Source organism: Chionomys nivalis, chromosome X, assembly GCF_950005125.1.
Source record: "Chionomys nivalis chromosome X, mChiNiv1.1, whole genome shotgun sequence".
Lineage (NCBI taxonomy): Eukaryota > Metazoa > Chordata > Mammalia > Rodentia > Cricetidae > Chionomys > Chionomys nivalis.
The window spans coordinates 102,754,173-102,778,045 of record NC_080112.1 but is presented as its reverse complement, the minus strand read 5'-3'; positions in this window follow the sequence as shown (position 1 = coordinate 102,778,045).

Genomic DNA, 23,873 nt, shown 5'->3' with positions numbered 1-23,873 from the left:
TGATTATATCATTCACACACACAAAAAAAAATGCAGAGGGACATAATTTGAAAAGGACATTTAAAAGGCAGAAGAGGATAATAAGAGTGGTAGGGAGATGATAAGGGTAGCCGTAATTTGAATGCAATGTGTGTGTATGCGTGCACGTGCGTGTGTATGCATGTATGTGTGTGAAATTGTCAAAGAACCAACTTAATAAAGACTTTTTAAAAGAACAAGATTACTGTAGCAAACTGACCAGACATGCAGCAAGCTCTGAATTACTTAAACCAGATACGGCTCTGTAAGTCTGTAACCCCAACATGCACAGAAAAAAAAAAAAAAATCAGATGTTTAAGGTCATTCTTTCCTACATTGTCAAATTAAGGTCATCACAGACTTCATAAGATTCTTCCAAATGAAAAAAAGAGAGAGAAGGAAAACAAACAGAAAGAGGGAGTAAAGAAAGGAAATTTCTGTTGCAACAGCAGGCAATTCATATTAATGAACAAAAAGTGAAAGAATAAAAAGAACTATGCCAAAGGATTCAATGTTTTGTCTCAAAAAGTCAAGACTGATATGAGGAATGGGCTAAATCAATATTATAGTTAACATTTTTCAATTTTAACTTAAGGAATTCTTTATTACAGAAATAAAAGTTAAGAAATTGGTCTCAAAAAATACCTTGAAAATGAATATTCACTACTGAAGAACATACTTATAGAACTCTTTATAGTCGGAAGGTTTTTATCAAATGAGAGCCTTTAATTTCTAACTTCTTGTTTTGCATGTGTGTCCAATAGGCACATACATATATTCAAGTAAATGTTTATGAAAAAAAGTCTCATTTGTCTTCTGCCCCATATACATGATTCTTTTTTCTTGTAGTTCATCTCACTGAAACACATCCCATATTTTTGTAGTTTGAAAAACACATTTGGTATAAGGGGCTCATATGTAACAAAACTGTAAAGAGAGCAAAGATTCTACCTTACTTGTTTTACAAAAAAAAAAAATTGATATACATGAGCTTCCAATACCATGCACAAGACATACTTTTTGCTATGTATGGAGGCAATGAAAGAATTCTGCCATTTTGAGTTAATAAGTAGATGTACTTTAAAGGAAGACATTTCCCATTTGAAAGTGTTCTTGTTCATACTTTAATGTCAAAGCTATTTTTTTGATGTTTGCTTCAGGGGACTCCATCTAGAAACATCATAAACATTCTATATCCCTAATGCAGATTATTATCTGGCAGAAAACTAAAAGTTATCAAACATTTTTGAAGGACACACATGCAAACAACAATCTATCAAAATCCAGCAGTCCATCAATTGTTTCAAACGGTAGTATCTAGCTCAGAATAACGGAGGGCACTTCAAGCTGGAAAGCAAATTTCCCAAGCCTGAAAGTATTTGCAAACATTTACAGATATAGCAATGTCACAACCGCACAAATGAGCTGGGCTTTGAAAATAAGCTATCTGATAATTAAATCTGCTGAAATTTCATCTAGGCAACTTGCAGAGAGTTCATCCTCACTGAAATATAACAGTGATCACAAGTATCAGATTTTCTGTATTTGTTATGCAATCAAAAGACACCCTGATGTGTGCATTGCCTAGGACCATTTCTCTATTCATCCTCTTCTCCACTAGTAAGTTACATTTGCTATATTCACATAATATTCTGAAGCACAGTCTTCCAGCCCTCCAACTTCACCTTATACAGAAAGAAGCATAAGCAGCAGGATTACATTTTTAAATAGAGTCATATTTCATTTGAGAGGGATTTTATTCTTTCTGTTCCCTAAAACAATTTCTAAAGAAATAACACGTCTTCATCATCAAGCACTTGACACTTCAGAAATGCTTATTTTCCTCATCGAATTCCATACAATATCACCTGCTACTCTGCTTTTATCTCACAAACTCTGCCTGCATCCCCTGAAGCGGAGGTGGGGAAAAGCCACACATTTGTCAGAAAAGTATTCGTACTTGATTTTTAGACATCCCTCAAGCTTGCAAGACAACATGCTGTCAAACGTGAGAAGCTCAGTGCCTGTAACACAAAGAGTTCAAGGGCTGACTGCTGAATCCAATCTAAGTGCCAGATGCCAAAGACTTTTCATACCTGGTTTTTGCTGAAGGGCTCACATCTATAGTTCATCTGTCCTTTCCAATGTATGTACAGTAACAGTTGGGGCTGTGCAATTTTCCCGCTTCAAGAAAGGTATTGATTGCTCAGGAGTTATTGCCAGTATTTTAAAATAAAATATGCTTCACTTTTATCATCACAGAGAGTATATTTTAATTTACTGATACGAACTCTGGATCTGCAGGTTTGTTGCTTCAGTGATTTAGTGGATTCTCAATGGATAGTTTGTTCCATCTCTAATTTGAACATCTATCTGCAGCATGTGTTTAATGTTATGCAGCTTTCAGCGAGGCATGAAGGTTTTGGCACTACAAAGCAGAAAAGTGCAAGGACTGTATGGCTCCCGGGACTGGTTATAAGGTAAATGTGTTAGCTCGAAAATCAGATCCAAGTTGCACCAGTACAGAGGTCATAGAAAGAGAGGATGGCTGCACAGAAATCAGAGGTAAAACTAGTGGCAAAAAAACAAACATGAAAACAAAATATCTCTCATTATAAGGAAGTAGATGGACTTGGTTCCCACATGCAAATTATGTGTTGAGAAAGTAAGTGTGTTTCTGTCTTGAAGCCTCAGCATGACCTTTTTAGTGCTGAAAGAGTGTGGTTGCATGCACAAGATGTTACTTCATTTTCTTGAATTCTAGGTCAGTTTGTTTTGGGCTTTTATTCAGTTAGGCACTGTTTTAGAATTCTAAGGAGTACAGAATAAGAAAAAGATAGAAACTTCTTTTACTATATCTGAATAATAGGAGAAATATAGAGGCAAATTAAAGAAAGGCAGACGATTAACCCGAAAATGCAAAAATAAGATCAAAGCAGACATTTATGAATGAGAACTAATAAACACCAGTCTTTAAAAATAGCCTTTGTTTCTGGATCTCTTGTTTTCCTTCAGTCTTCTCCCCAGGGCTTAAGGCGTACAAGTAAAGTATAACATTTCTTTTCATTTATTTCTAGATTATTATAGCATTTTTAAAACGACTGCTGCATATTGTTCTGATAGGTATTTTTCTGTTACTAAGACTGAATAGAAGCAAATTCCAGCTTTCCCTCCTGTCTTTAAATCATTTCCTCATCTAACACTATGCCTGAGACATTTAATCATCAGTTAACCACAAAGTATTCTTTCTTACCCAAATGCAAATTGTTCTGAGGCATGGTTCATTTCTTGTCTGAAAAGCTATTGTATATGTATAAAACCTGATGTTGTTGCCAGCCAGATTCATAGAAATAAATAATTAAATGCTCAGGACGGGGCATAAATGTGTCTTTTGAAGACAGAAATACCTGTGCCAGAGAGGCTGTGGCTCACACCGGGGTGAAACAATAACAAGATAGATACTAACCCATGGGGAGTTTGCACTGTTTGTGTTTTCTGATATTTTCAATAAACTGCTTCCCACTTCTAATTATTTCTGAAGAATAAAAATGAATTTCTCAAATCCCTCTAGCTTTTAAAACCAGACCTACTTTATGAAGCTATTTGTTCAAAATATCATTCTCAACTCATGTTACCTTAAAATATTCCAATTCCAAACCACAGAAGATTCCAATAGAATTGTCAAATCTCACTTATTCTTTCTTACCAGTCCCTAATCTGCTACTCTGTATGCTTGCAAGCAGAGCCTTGAAGGGCAATAAATTAATATTTGAGATATTTATCAGTCTACTCGGTTGCAGCCCTTATATTGTTGAGGACACAATATATAGTAAGATTTTATATGGGGAATAAACAGTTTTTGCAGTAGATGACTTCAAAGCTTGAGTGCTTTAGCTCTTTACTGAATGTAGTAATAATTTTAGGTATATTGTAATCCCATTCATACTTGGCTTTTAGAATGGCTAATGACTTGCAGTAACTACAAATCAGTAGACAAATTCTAGAGAATATAGTTTTCCCAGGAAAATTTCTATCATTTTCTTTTTTAAAAGGAAGTATATTTATTTCTGTAGGTTAATCATAAATAGATTTCTACCAACTATTCCTTTACCTTTGCTTGCACCCAAAACTTCACCATGTTAATTCATTTGTTATGGTTGACAATAAGAGCTTAATTCAGACTGATTGAAATGGCATATTCTCCACTCCAAAAGATTCATTGGCTTCCTTAAAAGCTTTTATAGCATCCTCCTACTAGGCATATTAAAAATAAAAAATCAATTTAGTATAACTGTAAATCAGTCATTTAATAAGTGTTGGAAATTCTACATATAGAAGTAGTGATTTAAAAGTGCTTTTCCTCAGCATTAAAAATAAAAGGTTTCTGATTAAGCTTATAAAAGAATCAATTGCTATGAAGAAACACAACCAGGTAGTCGCTGGAACAGTTCTACACCAATGTAGTAGATCCTCATTCAAGATGTGGAAAAATACACATTTTATAAGATGAATTACCTCCACCTCTAAACAGGTTCAATAATTCATTTTAAAGTTAATGTACAACTAAATCAGCAACAATATGCCTTTGGTAATAGCCATGAGGGAAAGGACTCTCACACACTGCTCTTTATCTCTTAGCTCTTGCTGCAATACTCCATAATCTAAAATTAAACCTTACTTGACTGATTAATAAATATGTACTGAAGAGTATTTGGGAGTTTTCTGCTTGATTTAAGCAGTGAGGTAGAATTTACATATGTGACGATCAAACAAAGGGATTTGGTTTTTTGAGTGTGTGTTTGCTGAAGGAGTGCTGTTTTGAGTAGTTTTCAGTCAATGAACTATATTTCAATGATTGTTCAAAGAAATAAATCTGGAATGTACTCAAAATAACAGTGACATTTAAGAGGGGCTTTATGCAAGTTTTGGTGGCAAAAAATCATGAGCACTTATTCACTTTTGTTCTGTTCATTACATTGATAACTGAAATTTATTTTTCCTCAGTCTATCTTCACTAAGTTTAGTTTGATTCTCAGTAGGAAACATTTTATGCCAATGTTTCAATATCTTATAATAATAGCCCCAAGTATAAGGTTTTTCCCCAGAGATATTGTTACTCTTTTATGCCATGGTATTCGATTATTGAAGCTTCACAATTTCACTTATATTCTTTTCTATTATCAGTATTTTCCACTCCTGTAAACTGTATGACTGCTCATCTTTCTCCTACCCCTTTTCCAGAACAGATATAATACTTGACCAGACACTAATCCTAAAATGTGCAGGGCACTTGAATTTGGCTATTTATCAAGGGCTGCAATTGAAAGATACAATGACAATATGGCCTGAAGGTTTTTAAATCTCATCAGAAACTTAAACTCCTATACCTTTTCCCTTGACATGTTGCTGCACTTTCTGATTGATTTAATGTTTAAAGATACAAGAATTGAATAGTATAAGGCTACAAAAGGGGAGAATTTTTTTTTCAAGACAGGGTTTCTCTGTGGTTTTGGAGCCTGTCCTGGAACTAGCTCTGTAGACCAGGCTGGTCTCGAACTCACAGAGATCGCCTGCCTCTGCCTCCCGAGTGCTGGGATTAAAGGCGTGCGCCACCACCGCCCGGCTAAAAGGGGAAAATTTAAATGATAACTTAAATGTATACACCATTCAAGCATTTTTTTAAGATTTAGACAGGAATTGTGAAGGAATTGTTTTCCCTTAGTTCATTTTTTAAAAATTAATTTTATATTTATTTATTATTGTACATGTATGGGCACTTGCATGCCATGGTATGCTTGTAGGAGTCAGGCAATAACTTTATGGAGTCAGTTTCCTCTTTTATCAATTGAGTTCAAGGATGAACTCAAGTCTTCAAATTTATGGCAAGAGGCCTCCTTAGCAAAACATGTCATGGACCTTTTTCTTTAGTTCTTAACTTCAAAGTGGTCCTGTGAACTCTAATTTATATTGTATGTTCTTCCATAGTAAATAAGAATCTTGACTTGGGTTTGTTATTTACCTTTGTAACTGCACAATTAAAAGTGTGGTGCAAGGCTTATGAATGGTGGAAAGATATACATGTACAAAAGTTGATTGTGTTCCATGAGGTTGCCCCTGAGATTTATTATAGTTTCACAATTTGAAATTTCAAAATGAGTAATGGAATCAAGCAGAGTCCAACTTAAAATGACAACCAATGAAAAACACCCTTTATGATTTCTATGACAGATTGTTTATGGCCATCCCCTCTATTGCTTTCCAAACCCATGCCTCTATTTGGGAAGAATATCTCTATGGCAAGGCCTTGAAAGTTGATAGAGCATATAATCATCCTATCTCTGGTAGCCAAGGAATGGTTCCCAGGAATCAGGTCAAACAGAACAACAGCATGATCAGATATCAGGGGAACCTGATTTTGTTGGTATATCTCACAGTTAAGATAAAAAATTGAAGCAGAGATCTTTTGGATGTTTCCCTTGTATTGTATGTCCAGAAACTTGATATCATCATCTCTCTAAACTGAAGGCTGTTTTGACCTGTGTAGAAGATACCGTCACCATCTAGGAGTGACTACCTGATTCTAAGTACAGGACGTTTTATTAACCCTTCTTTCTTTTTTTACTCTCCTTTCTTCTCTTCATCATTGTCTCCTTTCCCCATTTCCCTACTTCCCCTTTTCTCTTAACTACTGTTTCCTTTTCTTTTTCTCTCCCTCTTAAATCACTTCTTTCAATTCTACCTCTTTTTCTCTTTGATTCTTTTTAATGACTCTCTCTTTTTCAACCGTTTTCTGTGTACCATTATCTGTCTCTTTCCTTTGTCCATCTTCCCCTCTCTTTCTTTGGAATGACCAGGACTTCTTAGAAGCTCATCGATGAAATTTACACTGTTTGAAAGAGATAAAACAATTACTTTTGGAAATGGACAAAATTTGGGGAAAGAATTATACAATTTAGTATTCTGTAAAAGAATGACTTAGGTCAGTTCAACGTAGTGAAACAATTGTATTTCTTATTTTGTAGTATCATCTTGGTTGTATTCAGTCTCTATGGTGAATGGTCTTTTAGAATGGCCTTTATGACCCCTGTCTCTTGATATGGAGATATATGTGTGCAATCTCTCACTTGGAGTGTTAGTAACATTTGATAAATTTGTTTCTTCTGATCATAGAACAAAAAACAACAGAATATATGTGATGGCATCCACACAATTACAGGATCATGTAAGATTGCCAAATATTGCCTGCTTCCAGCCTGGCAAAGCAGTGCACACCTGAAATCTCATCAGTGGGATTCTCCCTTTTTTCTGGCTTCTAGAAAGCAAACAGACATGTTTGGAAGCACAACATGGCAAAGGAACTTTGGGTGTCTTCCAAAAACTGAGGGTGTCCTCCAGCTGACAGCTGACAAGTGTTTGTAGCCAGCATCCATAAAGAAAATGAATCTCTCAATCCTGAAACGACAAAAACTGAACTCTGTCAACAAAGTGAATAAACTCGGAAGAGAGTACTTTCCTCGTTAGTTCTCATATGACACTATGGCCCATCTGACACCTAGAGTGCATGCAGTCTTAGAGCACCAGAAGTAGAGGACACTACTAAGCTGTGACTGAATTCCTGGACTGCAGAAGTGGAGAGCTAGTAAACAAAGGGTATTTTAAGATGCTAAGTTTGTGACAGAAAGGCTATGCAGAAAATTAATTTACACTTCTTTAACAGACTTTATATTGAAATACATACCTAATTAGATAGTTATATGAAACATAATTTCTGTTGATGGAAATCATAAAAGGACCTTGATATATTAACCTTTATTTACATGACCAGATACTGTGCAAACGCTAGAAAATCAGAAATACTTCACATATTCTATTTTGCTTTTGTTTCTCTTTTTCATATTGCCCAGACTTAACTGTAACCCCCTATCTTGCCTTTCCACGACTTGTAAGTATGTACTACCATGCCCATCTTCTATTATTTTTTTGTGCATTCATGAGTTTTAAATAAAAACTGATTGCAAATGCATGTTACAAAGAGTTTTTGAGTTGTGACAGCCTTAAAGGTAAATAATAATTCCAGATTTGGGAGATATTCGAACAAAACTATTTTTTAAAAGACAAAGTAGTGTTGACTAATCCTTATCCCTAGATAACATGAATATAATAGGTGGTGGTACTTAATGTTTCATTATTTTCTAGTCATTTTATTACACAATTTTATATATAAATTTTATATATAAATTATACAAATTTTATATATAAAAAATATATAAAATCGTGGTTGCCGAGATGCTCACACATTAATATGATAATCACAAAACTGCACATAGCAGCTTAGAAATCTTTGTAATATTACTTAATTTGTATTATTCTTAAATTTGTGCATAAGCAAGTACATGGAATGTGCATCGTTGGCAACTCTATAAACATTCAATTCTGGAATTGCAAATCATTCTATTTTTATAAAATTTTAATTAGATTTAATTAAAAAATTTAAAAAACATAGAAGTTTTAGCTTAAATTAAAATTTAGATTTAATACAGTACTTGCCATTATAATTTATAATGCATATTTTTTCTTTTAAAGGTAACTTTCAGAAGACAAATGGGGAAATTATATAGAGTTTTTAAAACTTTGCAGTTCTGATAGCCTGTTTCTTAAAGCTTTAGCCCTGCTCAAAAACAAATTTTAGATTTTTCTTCTTTGTCTAAGAGGTCAACAAGCTTCAGACTGCAGAATAAACATTTCTGTCACTTGTTTGTGAATGTCTAAAGAGCTAAACATAACTTTCACATTTTTAGATGATAAAAAAGCAAAATAAGAATAGTTTTTGTGACATGTAAATATATTTGTTAATGTTAAGGAATAAACTTTTATTAGAAGTTGAAGGAGGCAATTTTATTACATACATATTGCCAGTGACTATTCATACCAAAAGGTCAGCGTTGAAAACTTGTGTCACAGCCAGAAGTCCCACAAACTGGTCCTTTGGTCCTTTGCTTTAAAAGTTTACTAGCCCCTAATGTGTTTTTTTTAAAAAGTAATCAGTATTGTACAGAGTAATGGTTTTAAAATGACATATTTTTCCAAATGTGTCATGTATTTTGACTGTATTCTTTCCCTCTCTTCTCTCTTCCCCCTAAAACTCTTCTGTTTCTTCTTTCCAAGTACCATTCCTTTCTCCTTTAAGATTTTGGTAACCCAGACACAGAAAGACAATTATCACATGTACTCACTTATAAGTGGTTTTTAATTATAAAGCAAAGAAAACCAGCCCATAAATCACAATCCCAGAGAACTTAGACTACAATGAGGAAGGACCCTAAGAGAGACATACATGAGAAGTAGAAAAAGACAAGATCTCCTGAGTTAAATTGGGAGCATGGGCACCTTGGGGGAGAGTTGAAGTGGATGGAAGAAGCAGGGAGAAGAGCAGAGAAAAATGTAAAGTTCAATAAAAAAATTTTGACTACTGGATGAAACATAAGAGAAAATATAAAACATTTGTCATTTTCTTCCTAAATCTGACCTATAACACTTAATATGGCAATATGCAAGTCTATCAATTTTCCCACTAAGAACATAATTTTGTTCTTCTATGTGTACGACTGAATTTTGTTGTGACTATGTTCCATATATTCTCTAATCATTAATCTGTTGATAGGCATCTAAGCTAGTTCCTTAGCTACTGTGGATAATGAAGGCATAAGCATCCATGTGTAAGTATCTTAGCAATATGCTAAGGTCCTTCAGGTTTCCTTCCAGGAATGGTGTAGTAAAATCACAAGGTAGTACTACTTTCAGTGTTTTAACCAACCTCAATCAATAGTGGTTTCCGTATTGATCATATGAGTTTAGCTGTTCCTTTCCCCTTTCATCCCAGCTCTAGTCTGTGTATTTACTGATAACAATTGGGGGGGAGGTGGATTTTGATTTAATTTCTCTGATACGCGAGGAAATTGGAATGTTTTTCAAGTGTTTCTTGGTCATTTGATTTTTCATTTGTAGTTTTGTTGATTAGTTTACTTGGGGTTTTTTGTTATTTAAATTTATGAGTTCTCTATATATTCTAGACACAAATCTTCTGGCAGAGATGTTTCTTTCTTTCTTTCTTTTTTTTTTTTTTGCAGAATGTTCTTACCCTCTACTAACTGCTTTTCCTCAGAAGCATTTAATTAGAAGCTACCCTGTTTGTCACTTCTTTATCCTTTCCCTTATCTACAGTGATTTTCAGACACTCCTTATCTATGCCTAAATCACGAAGTGTTTCCTCTAGTAGTTCCACATTTTTCAGTTATTTACATTTTCCTTTATTTTACATTGAATTTTGTAAATGGAGAGAGAAAACAGTCTGTTTCATTCTTCTACATGTGGACATCTAGCTTTTCATGCACCACTGCTGAAGAGTTTATTTATCTAATGTGTGTTTTTCTGAACATTGTTTCAAAACATTATCAGTGGAATTGTGCATAATATGAAAGCATTTATTTTAGCAAAATATTTATTTTTCCAATCTTAATAAAAAATTAACTACTTTTATGAAATGAGTATGACATTTTTATTACCTTATCTATTGCAGGTTCATGGAAAGATCAACTAGATGAATTCAGTAATAACATTGAATTATATTAGATAAATCAGCAATGTTTCGATACTTAAAGAACATAATATTGCATATATTTTTAATAGAAACTTCAGGAAAAGAAAAGAACCATCCTTGATAGTAATCATTTTTCAAGGCTGGTTAACTGATTAGAGCCTCAATACCTATGGAAAGTTGGAATGTTACATGTCAAATTATCTTGGGATAGCTTAGCCTATAAGTATGTGTTGACCACCTCTGTATGTAACCTAACATACTTGTGATCATTTGGTATGACCTTTTAAAAGATACAAATATAATGTTAGATTTTACTATCCAAAAAGATCATAATACAATAAGATCTGAGGCTCATAGCAGAGATTTCCTCAAGTTATTATTATCCATTTATCTGATGTTTCCACCAATAAATGTGAAACTATCTTGATTGTGATTTTCTTTGTTCCTTTCCTATTAAAATTTTATAAAATTGTTACTATGATACAACATTGTATTTGGAGTAACTCAGTTTGTGTTCTCAGGCCATAGTGACTCATCCTTGACTCCAGAATACAATATCACTTAGTTCCTTAATGTGAGAATTGTCCTTTTGTATTGACAATATTAATTTCTTATTTTTACTTTCACAAAGGTGTATCTGACAATATCAGATAACAATACCATTTTATTTAATTGATCATTGATTAATGACTTCAAAATACTGACATGAATTTATATTGTCTCTTAAAATCTTAACATTTCATCCTCACAGATATTTGAGTGAGTCTGCCTTTAAAAATAGTCCACTGAAGTTCAAAATTTCAAATCTGAATGTGGAGGCATATGAGTGTGTATGTATGCACAGGCTACATATAAAATTCTGAGCCAGCCTGCAGACCTCATCTCCAAACTAAGAAAACAATCAACAAAAGAGGATTCTGAATGGATACTCAAATTTATCTAAAATTACTGTATCAGGTTTAGTATGAATTAACTATTCTGCACATTTTGCTTTGATTCATGTCTAGTTTGTACAGAAATTTCCAGATTAGAAAAAAATCAAATAGTTTAGTTATTAAAATGATGTCAAAGGATAAGAGTAGTTAAATTAGAAATGACTTAGAAATATGATTAAACATGGTTCTCAAGACAGTACTATGTGGGATTAGTGGGCCTTCAAATTAAAGGTAATGGGTGTTTGATAGGAAAATTAAGTGATACATGTGACTATGCCTATATTATCTCAGATAAGAGGATACGTTCATATTGATATCATCCATGAGAGAGTACTGAGAAAACATGCTTGCTTAGGTTTTAGCAGAATGGAATGGCTTTGAACAGGAAGGGCAGCTGAGTAAACCATGAGTCTGGCATGTTATACTATGATTTATCACAGAGGATGTGCAGTTCATATTATCTTCTTCCATCATTTGACACACAGGTGCATAAAGTCATTTCTAAAGTGAGGTTAGAGAAATCATACATAAAGCTTTCAAAATCTATAATTTTAGATAAGTAGGATTACACATATGTAGTATAAATACTACAAGAAACAAACTATTTAAAAATTTTTCTATTTTTAACCAATTTTCACAGTATTATTTTCTTAAAATAAGTGTTACTATGCAGATATGGTCAGTATATGTCTTCTTTCTATACTTTTCTTTGGCGATTAGGTTTGGAGCAAGAAATTCTCAGTTCATTCACAGCATTCCAAACCCAATTTGCATTATTAAACTTAAATTTTTAGAGCAGCCTTTGGCTTACAAAAGCAACCCCCCCCCAACAAAAAAAAGGTTCTTTATCAAATGTGAATTTTTCAAAGATTTTCCTCCATTCTCCAGCATATGTTTTTAGGTGAGAAAAATTTACTCATGTTGAACATTTGTGTGGACATGCATCAATAGTTGCTTTATTTCAGTAGTGTTATTATTTTTTTTCTTTTTTGACATTGATTTTTATTGAGCTCTGCATTTTTCTCTGCTCCCCTTCTTGCTTCTCCCCTATCCCCTTTAATCCTCCCCCAAGGTCCCCATGGTCCAAATTTACTCAGGAGATCTAGCTTTTTCTACTTCCTATGTAGATAAGATCTATGTAAGTCTCTCCTATATTTAAATGTTGAAAACAGTAATATTTGTATAGATTTTAGTCTTTTCTCAGAGTAGTTCTTAGTTCACTGTAGAAAGTTCCATTAACTTTAGAAAATGAGAAAAAGAGATCTACAAGCTAAGGAATCAAAGTAATTTTTAGTACAAATGTTCAACATTGAATAGGACACTTCTTTCTTACAACTGAAGTTGATAGTCTATGATGATATGGATTGGTAATTTTATTAACAGTCAAGAAAGACCTTTAGAAAATATTTCTTTTAACAGCAGGGGGTCTATCAATGTAAAGGGATTTCTGAGAGTTACATGAAATTCATTCCAATGAAATATAAGACTATTGAAATGTTGACATTGTTCAACATTTTTCTTCAGAGTAAAAGATTTAACTTAAATCAATAAAGTGTAGTTATTGTGAAAAGACAGTTCACTTCTATATCTGATGTTTATCACCTTCAAAACCCTATTTTCTTAAGATAAACAAGAGCGAATAAACATCTAAGAGCCAAACTGCTGAAATTGGTCATATTTTCAAGTGGTAACACTAAGGGCGATTTCATTCATTTCTCTTAAGTCCTTTTTATCATCAGTTAAAAATTTCATTTCAACTAAAGTTCTGCCTCCATGAAGTTGCAATGCATAATTTTATTATTTCAATTGCAAAATATTCCCTTCAAAACTCAATGAGCCTTTTTGGAAGGCCCTCTGATGGAGGAGGGTCATCTTTCTATCTGTTGCTTTCATTGGTTAATTAATAAAGAAACTGCTTGGCCTTTGATAGGACAGAAAATTAGGTAGGTGGAGTAAACAGAACAGAATGCTGGGAAAAAAGAAGCCGAGTCAGTCAGTCGCCATGATTCTCCCACTCCAGACAAATGCAGGTTAAGATCTTTCCTGGTAAGCCAGCTCGTGGTGCTACACAGAATATTAGAAATGGGTTAGATGAATATGTAAGAGCTAGCCAATAAGAGGCTGGAACTAATGGGCCAAGTAGTCTTTAAAAGAATACAGTTTCCGTGTAAGTATTTTGGGTAAAGCTAGCAGTGCAATAGCTGGGTGGTGGGACGCAGCCCGCCGATCCACACTACAGCCCTCTTTGGCAATACTTTTCTCACATCTTTCAAAGACCCTCTGGTTAGAGCATAACGAGGGACAATAGGTTGACATTTATCAGAAACTGTGCACAGTTATGCTTTTCACGCTATCTCTCCTTTCTTTGCAATTCTTACAGTTTACCTGTGAAATCTGAGTGTTGGTGAACTTAGAAATGTCATCATGTCTTTCTGATTTAATGTCAAAAACTATCCTGAATGCTTGAGCAAAGCTTGTCAAACTGGTTTGTCACCTACTAGGAAGGGAAGTGAAGCTTTTTATTAAAGGTTTCACTGTGGGTTCACTTGTTCATTTCAGCTCACAACAACTCTTTTTCTGTAGGTGTGGTATCACTTGACCTTACCTGAGGTCAGAGTGCACCTATATTCCCTGTCATTTATGGAGCCAACCTCTACTCAAATTAATGGTACAAAAGTTCACTTCATTACAGTTTAGATGAGATGCTAGCTAAATATTCTGTGCCTTTCTTTTATCTTCATGTATAATGTGTAGTAATAAAAATAGTCTCAATAATGAGGCAAAGAAAATAGACCAGTTAATGAACATTTCTATGACATGTGATGCTTACCTGTTTCTTCAGAGGTGGAGAATTTATTTTAAGGATTAAAAATGCAAGAAAGATGAAAACAGCTGGGCGGTGGTGGCGCACGCCTTTAATCTCAGCACTTGGGAGGCAGAGGCAGGTGAATCTCTGTGAGTTCGAGACCAGCCTGGTCTACAAGAGCTAGTTCCAGGACAGGCTCCAAAGCCACAGAGAAACACTGTCTAAAAAAACCAAAAAAAAAAAAAAAGATGAAAACAACAGCATACTTATTCCTAGAATTCAATTTCAATTAATTACACCAGGGTCTGCTAGGCATTTAAAGGACTTAAATGGTTATATTTGATGCTTTGTCTTCATGATATTTTATAATCTTAAAAGACAAACTAATTTTTTATTTTAGTAATAATGTGACATAAAATGTTTGATGCTAATCTACATGGAATTTAACTCTAAAATAGAAAAATAATTGATTTAATATCTAGAGCCAAAGAAGGTTGCTATTTCCACCATAATAGTATTGCATGTGATCTTTACTGATTGCAAATAATTCTCAGAAAGAAACTGTTCAATGTAGACTTTTCACAGACCCATGGAGAATGTTTCTCTGATAGAAGAGGTTTGTTCTTTCTACATTTTGGTTCCTTAGGCATGGTTCATATTGTATGCAGAAGACTAAAATATTTTTCTAAATATTTAAACCTCTTTTTATAGCATAGCTGAGAAGAAAAATGTCATTAAAGATATTTACCAGCATCTAAGACAGTACCTTGCATAGACTGCACATCATGCTTTGGCTTTGAGCTAGAAGTCATGTTGAATTTTATTAATGTCTTACTCATGCTGAATTACCATAGTGAACACAGTTGCTGTTTTAAATTCTAGAGACCATGGGCAAGAAATCTGTGCTTTCAAATATGAGGTCATTGTGGTCAGTAGTACTATGAACCAAAACTGTAATTTCTCCAATGTGGAACCACGATTATCAACCATCTCCTAGTTTAGACCATAGTATAGCTCAACTAAGCTTATAAAAAAAAACTACACAGCCCTTGATTCTAGCTTTATAAATTTAGAAAGGAGAGGTTTTTCATTTCCTTCCGTTTTTCAAATATTATAGGATATGTAAAATTAAAGTGATCATAGCTTTGCCATGTAAAGGTTACATACTGTATATGCTCAGAAGAGGGGAAGGCTGGCATTTGTTCTATGACTAAAATTAGAAAATTGGGAAGGGCCGCAGGGAACTCCTGGCCTTGGAATTGATTCCCAATTTATTTTAGTTGGCACTGTCTTCTAAATATAAATTCATTCATTCTTTAAACTTCATAAGGGGTAGAGAATTAACATTTTATTTGACAAAGTAAAGAAGAGATTTCATAGTTTTAGAAATTATAACTAAAAATTTAGGTGTTGCATCAAGTTATACATAATGTTAATGTTTATAAAATTAGGCTAAATAATTTTTTCAGATAATTGGGCTGATTTTTTTTCAAATAACTTTTCTGATATGAATTGGGATAGAGCAAGAACAGCATGTTCAACTGCATTTCTTCCTGAGACTCAGATCTTATAATGCTTGTGTTATGTTCTGTATTGGTGAGGCCCTGCAGCTAATTCTCTGATTAGATTGAAGTATTTTAACTGAATAATTATTAACAACTTCTTTTGGGTTTATGAATTTATAATCCAGTTAATAACCTTCACAAAACTACATTTACATTATTTACTCAAAAATATACTGCTTCTTTAATGTACCAGACAATGTCCATATTTTGAGCTTAAGCAGCAGTAAAGTACAAGGAAAATAGACTGTCTTGCATGGTTCATCAGTACCCAAATGCATGACTTTACTGAAAAAAAACCTATAAACTGCATAGAAACAGTATTATAAAAAAGCTTTAAAACATTAATTTTAAACCATTTTTATTTTGTTTTATTCTAACATATTTCCAGAATATCATATAATTCTAAAGACAAACAAAGATTTCCAATAAAGTAGACTAGGGTTTTTTTCTTGAGCTTACTAGATTTGCAATTTAAGCAATACGTTTAAGCCCCCAGAATTTTCACTTCTGCTATTATAGAAAAAGAGATTTAATAATATCTTTCTCTTTAATTGTTGTTAAGTTTCAATTAAATTCATATAAAATAAATAGTATAGTAAATGCTAAAAAAAATCCGTTTTTGTTAACTGTTGCTTCTGTCACAGTTGTACTAGCCATTAACAGGGAGAATAAACATTTTCAAGATATTTTATATCATTAACTTGGATAGATATCAAGCCTTCAAATCATATTTGATGCAAATAAGCATTCAAATATCTATTCTACAAAATTCTTTTGTTTCCATTTTGATGTACTTTTAAAAGAAAGCATGATCCTGAGGAATGTACCATGGTTATTGCCACTACTGTTCCTAACAAAATGTGCATAATTATATAGTAGCTGGATATAAATTCATGGGCAATTAATTATGAAAATATAATGCCACATATTTGATTTCCTAAAAATTATGAGAGGCCAAATATTTTCTACTATAGCCTTCCAACAGAAGTTTACTGATTTCATAATGGGACATAGACTACCTAGGAGTATTAGTTTTACTTAGGTGCATGAAGAAAACTTCATATGAACTAAAGTTCCTACACTCTGATTAGGAACAGGGAATACATGTCACTATAGTTACCAGCAGAATTGCTATAATTGGATGAAATTTGTATATAGCCAAAATTAGTTATGCTAAATAGATTGAATACAAAATGACCCAAGAAAGTAATATGAAGATTAAATACCATTGCATTAGAAATGACATCACAATTCAGTTGTTTAATTAGGTAGTCCCAAAGTAAAGTTCAAACAAGGTACAGGGTACTCTGATTTTAGTGACATAAAACATGGATGAGAAGGACAAAACTAGAAACCATCAGGTAATAATACTGGGAACACCAATTTGTAAAATACCATCAGAGAAAAGAAAGGTGGCAGCATTTTAATTGAGTCTTCCTTTCTTAAATATTATCTCTTTGCATATTTATGGAAATTCTGTTAGAAATAACATAGATAGAGAGGTTGTATTGTATAAGGAGGGAGAATGCAAGATCTCATAGCAACCTGAGGGATTCAGTTTGAAGATGCAGACTGAGGATGAAGTGTAGGGATTCAGTCTGAAATGCAGACTGGGGTATTGAAGAGACAGCAACATTCTGAAGATTCATAGAGAAAGATTGCCTTTTTGGTCTGAGCATAGGTAGAAGTAAAACTCTCTAGTGGTTGACTGTTCTGTATCTCTGACCTTTCAGTTTTCTAACCATATTATCAGAATCTGGGTTTTTTTTTTTTATTGAGACCAGTAAGAATTTGTGCCATTCTCAGGACACAAGATTAACTCAAAAATAATCAGTAGTCCTCCTATACACAGATGATAAAGGGCTGAGAAAGAAATCAGAGAAACATCATCCTATATAATAGCCACAAATAGCATACAATATCTCGGAGTACCTCAAACCAAACAAGTGGAAGACTTGTATGACAAGAACTTTAAATCTTTGAAGAAAGAAATTAAAGAAGACATCAGAAAGTGGAAAGATCTCCCATGCTCTTGGGCAGGTAGAATTAACATAGTACAAATGGTAATCTGATCAAAAGCTATCTATAGATTCAATTCAATGCCCTTCAAAATCTCAGAAAAATTCTTCACAGACCTCAAAAGAAAAATATTCAACTTCAAATGGAAAGGTAAAAAAAAAAAAAAACAAGGATAGCCAAAACAATCCTGTACAAAAAAAAAAAAAAGCATCACAATCCCTGACTTCAAACTCTACTACAGAGCTACAGTACTGAAAACAGGCTGGTATTGGCATAAAAACAGACAGGAGGACCAATGGAACTGAATCAAAGACCCAGATATTAACCCAAACACCTTTGAACATGTGATTTTTGACAAGGAGGCAAAAACATATCAAATGGAAAAAAGAGCATATTTAACAAATGGTACTGGCATAACTGGATATCAACATGTAGAAGAATGAAAATAGACCCATATCTATCACCATGCACAAAACTCAAACCCAAATGCATAAAAGACCTCAACATAAAGGCAGCCACACTGAAACTTACAAAGGAGAAAATGAAAAGTACACTTGAATGCATTGACAAAGGAGACAAGTTCTTAAATATAACGCAGCAGCACAGACACTGAGAGAAAAAAAATTAATACATGGAACTTCTTGAAACTGAAAAGCTTCTGTAAAGCAAAAGACAAGGTCAACAAGACAAAATGATAGCCTATAGAATGGGAAAAGGTCTTCACAAACCCCACTTCAGACAGAGGTCTGATCTCCAAAATACAAAGAACTCAAGAAATTGGACACCAAAAAAATCACATAACCCAATAAAAAAATGCAGAAATGACCTAAACAGAGAACTCTCAATGGAGGAATGAAAATGGCTTAAAGACCCTTAAGGAAATGTTCAATACCCTTAGTCATCAGAGAAATGCAAATCAAAACAACTCTGAGATTCCACCTTATGCTTGTAAGAATGGCCAAGATCAAAAACACTGATGATAACTTATGCTAGAGAGGTTGTGGGGTAAAGGGAACACTCCTGCATTGCTGGTGGGAATGCAAGCTGGTACAGCACCTTTGGGTGTCAGCATGGTGATTTCACAGAAAATTAGGAAACAAAGTTCCTCAACACCTAATAATACCACTTTGGGTATATATCTAGAAGATGCTCAATCATACCACAAGGACATGTGCTCAACCATGTTCATATCAGAATTGCCATAGTCAGAACCTGGAAACAACCTAAATGCCCCTCAACCAAAGAATGAATAAAAAATGTGATACATTTACAAAATGGAGTACTACACAGCAGAAAAAATAACATCTTCAATTTAGCACAATGGAGTTAGAAAACATTATTTTGAGTGATGGAATACTACACAACAGAAAAAATGATGACATCTTGAATTTTGTAAGATGGAGCTAGGAACCATTATTTTGAGTGAGGTAACCTAGACCCATAAAGGCAATTATCACGTGTACTCACTCATAAGTGGTTTTTAAACATAAAGTAAAGAAAACCAGCCCACCAAAAAACAATCACAGAAAACCTAGACAACAATGAGGACCCTAAGATCTAATCTACATGGGAAGTAGAAAAAGACAAGATTTCTGAGTAAATTGGGAGCATGGGGACCTTGGGAGAGGGTTAAAGCGGAGGAGATGCAGGGAGGGGGGCAGAGAAAAATTTAGAACTCAATAAAAAAAGAATTTGTGTTACACTATGCAGACAAGGTTTCAAGGAAAATATTTATTATAGTTGTTGTTGCTTTTGTTGTTTTTTCTTTGAGATGGAGACCCATTATGTAGCCTGACTTGTCTGGAAATTACTATTGTAGACCAGGATGGGCTAGAAGTTTAGAACTCTCAGTCACTTCCTCTGCCTGTGAGTGAACGAATTAAATGTGCCTGGAAAATATTTGTCTAGAGCTCAGATATATGACCAATCAAGAAATAATTATCTTGGAAGAACAGGTTAGTTTTCTCCAATTTCCAATATGAATTCTCTCCTGCACATTGAAAAATAGAGAAGTTTTGATTTTTATCTGAGAACAAGGAATACCATCTTAGAATTTTATTACCAAGCTGCCCTTGTCAGGTATGCATGTGGCTACCTTCTTTTAGTGAGAAGAATAAACATGTGGTGTTAGGCTTCTGGGTTATGTCACTACAAAAGTGCTAAACCCTCTACTTCCCCCTCTCTACTTTGCAGTGATATAATTTATGAACTAATGCCAAGCTGCTGGAGCAGCACTGTAAGATTTGAGTAAGCAGCACAATATTGATGATAACAGAACAAGAAAATACAAAGAACTTGGATCCATGAACATCATGTACCAAACAGTCACACTTTTATTGAAGAAATGTTTTTTGGTTTTCTGTTAAGTTGACTTAATTGAGCAAAAATAGCTACATTATGTAGAAGGAGCTGTGGGCAGGCCTGCTTTTCATCCCGCCCGGCTCCCGCACAGCTAGCTTTACACCCGAAATAACAACACACAAATTGTATTTTTTAAATGCTGCCTGGCCCATTAACTCTAGCCTCTTACTGGCTAACTCTCATATCTTGATTAAACCATTTCTATTAATGTGTGTAGCACCACAAGGTGGTGGCTTACCAGGAAGATTCTAGCCTATGCCCATCTTGGGTCGGAGCTTCATCGCATCTGTCTTAGAGAGGATAGGCATAGCATCTGCCTCACTTCCCTTCTGTTCTGTTTACTCCACCTACCTAATTTTCTGTCCTGTCAAAGGGCCAAGGCAGTCTCTTTATTAACCAATGAAATCAACACAAAACAGAAGACTCTCCCACATCCACATTGTAACTGCAAATGTTTCAAATTGCTGTTAAGAGAATTTTATTATCAACAGTAAACAGTTGTTTTTCTAGAAGCTTATATTGAAATGAACAATACAATAGCATAATGACATATCGATGTTTTAGGAATGGGGTATGATGGGATGGCTCAGTCACCAAGCCTGACTCCCTGAGTTTGAAACTCATAGAGTGTAAAGAGAGAATTACCGCTCACAAGTTATCCTTGTGTTGTAGGAGAAACGGGCTGTGTTTCGCTGCCCAGCTAACTTAGCCCCAAAATAACTACATAGAGATCTGTATTAATTAAATCACTGCCTGGTCCATTAGCTCTAGCCTCTTATTGGCTACTCTCACATCTTGATTCAACCCATTTCTAATAATCTGTATGTTACCATGTGGTCGTGGCTTACTGGGAAAGATTCAGCACGTCTGACCTGGCAGCTGGCTCCTTGATAGAAATCTCCGACTCTGCCTTCTTCCTCCCAGCATTCAGTTCTGTCTCCCTGCCTATAGAAGGAGCTATGGGCAGGCCTGCTTTTTATCCTGCCGCCCAGCTCCCAGCCCACTGGCTAGCTTGTGCCCCAAAATAACAACACACAAATTGTATTCTTTTAAACAATGCCTGGCCCGTTAGTTCTAGCCTCTTATCAGCTAATTCTCACATCTTAATTAACCCATTTCTAATAATCTGTGTAGCACCATGAGGTGGTGGCTTACGGGGAAAGATTCACCATGTCTGACCTGGTGACTGCCTCCATGGCATCTGTCTCACTGCCTTCTTCCTCCCAGAATTCAGTTCTGTCTACTCCACCCACCTAAGAGCTTGCCTATCAAATGGCTAAGGCGGTTTCTTTATTAACCAATGAAATCAACACAAAACAGAAGACCCTCCCACATCATTTCCCCTTTTTCTGTTTAAATATAAAAAAGAAGGCTTTAACTTTAACATAGCAAAATTACATATAATGAAACAGTTATCAGGTAAGAATTACAGTTACAATTTTATATCTATTTTATCTTTTATCATAACAAAAGGAAAACAACTATAACAATCTATCTATTTTTCAACTCCATCAAACCCTCCAGAAGGATATAATATTACCTAAGTAAATGAGAAGTAAGCAACTTACAAAACTCTAGAAACCACAGAGACATCTTGCTGCCTGGGTAGTCACCCAAAGTTCTTCTGTACCGTTGGGGCATCCATCTTTGGCCTACAGGCCGATAGTATATAGCAGACATTTCCATGAAGCAGTAAATTTCAAAGACAGTTCAGTCACTTTCTGCTGTGTCCTGCAGAATGTCTTGCAGACTCTTTCATGAATGAGGAACCACGAAAGACCATCTCACCTTTAGGCAATTGCAGCAGTCCTCTCTCTGCGGGTTCTCTGTGTCCAGTTTATGCAACAGTCCAGGCAAGTGCAGTTTCTTGCCCAAATGGCTAACCAACTCCATAAGGAGTCTCTTTGATGCTCATCTTCCTCTTGAAGTAGGTTGGTGCTGTCAGGAGCAGACATGTCTCATTGTCATGAAAATCCCTAACTTATTAAAACGTTAAATGCCATATTCTGTAGTCTTTGAAAGATATGAGGAATACCTATCTGAAATATATCTATGCACATCTAGAAAATCTAACATGACTACAAGGTCTATTATTATTAATGATTATCCATTAGCAACCTATATACATTACATTTTTACATGAACTACACAATTGCAATACCTTAATCAAGGTCAGAAATACATATACATATAGCAAGATTGACCTTAAATTTATATCAATAAAGTCTAATCCATACCAATGCAAATTATTCATATCTATATCATATCCCCCTTTATATGTAAAAGAACATTTATAAACAATATTTGAGAATATGGGCATAGTTATTTCTCTCCAAACTTCTTCGTGCTGAATTGGGGCACTGTTATTTAGGTCTTTCATGGTATAACCTGTTTGCTAGGTTCATCTCAGTCGGCAGTTGAGTTAAGTAATTTTCTGAAGGTGTTCTTGGTGATCTTTCAGGAAGACATAGTCTATCATACCATATTGAGATAGGAGCAATCCACAGGGTCTCATCCTCTGTCAAAACAAAAGAAAAACTTCTTTTCCAAAGTATCATATCCTTAGACACAAATTCTGAAGTCATAATACCCTTATGATATCCATTCTGGTTTAGCTTGTCAGCCCATATAATGAAATGTCTCTTTGTACCTTTACAGTAAAAAAAAACAAAACAAAACAAAACAAAAAACAACAACAACAACAACAAAAAACAGTAATACAAAGAATCCGGACTCTCTGTGAATTTTCCGTTTTTACGTGGCTTATTTTTACTTTATCACTTTATTTTATTCTGTCTCTTTAAAGACTTTACTCTTTTTTAAAGCATTAACTTTACTTTTGACTTTTTAATACTCTTTTTCTTCTCTCTCCCAAGCCTACGTATGTCTATCTAACAGTATGACCCATTTAGAGGTCTTTTATGTCGGAATCTGTTCTACTGCATTGTCTTTAATTCTCTACTGTCTTGAAGAGCTTTTAAAATACTAAGCTTTTACAAATCTAAACTGCAACAATCCCAGGTAAAATACAGGTATTGCCTTTTTGCCCCTCCAAGTCTAACATGGCAAAGCCTCTTGTGCCTCTGAGCTGTGCACACTGCACTGCTAGCATGGCAGAGCTGTCTGGATGTTGGCTCTACCTCTTTCCGATTTCAAAATGGTGAATGTACCATTTCTGCTAGCTCTGGGGCCACAAGGTAGGAGCCACACTCAGCAGTTTAACTCTGAGACTGAGCGTGAAGCACATAAACCCTTTTTATCTGAGTTACAGACAAATCGGTCATGCAGAGCACTGTGCAGCCTGGAAACATCCCTCTGTATGGTGGCAGATATCCGCCATGCTCTCCCGCCTGCCCAAGCCTGATTCTACTGTCTGCCCAGACAGGAAGAGCTGAGCCACAGACATGGTCTCAGGTACTTTCCCTGATCCCGAGTGGACACACAAACACCCAGGCCCCAAAATGCACCATAGCCAGAAATTGACAGGTAGCAGGACCCAGTAAGCCGCGTTTTAAAATGGTGTGGCTCTTTTTTCTGCTGCTCTTTCTGAGTCAGGAAATTCCTCTGCAGCA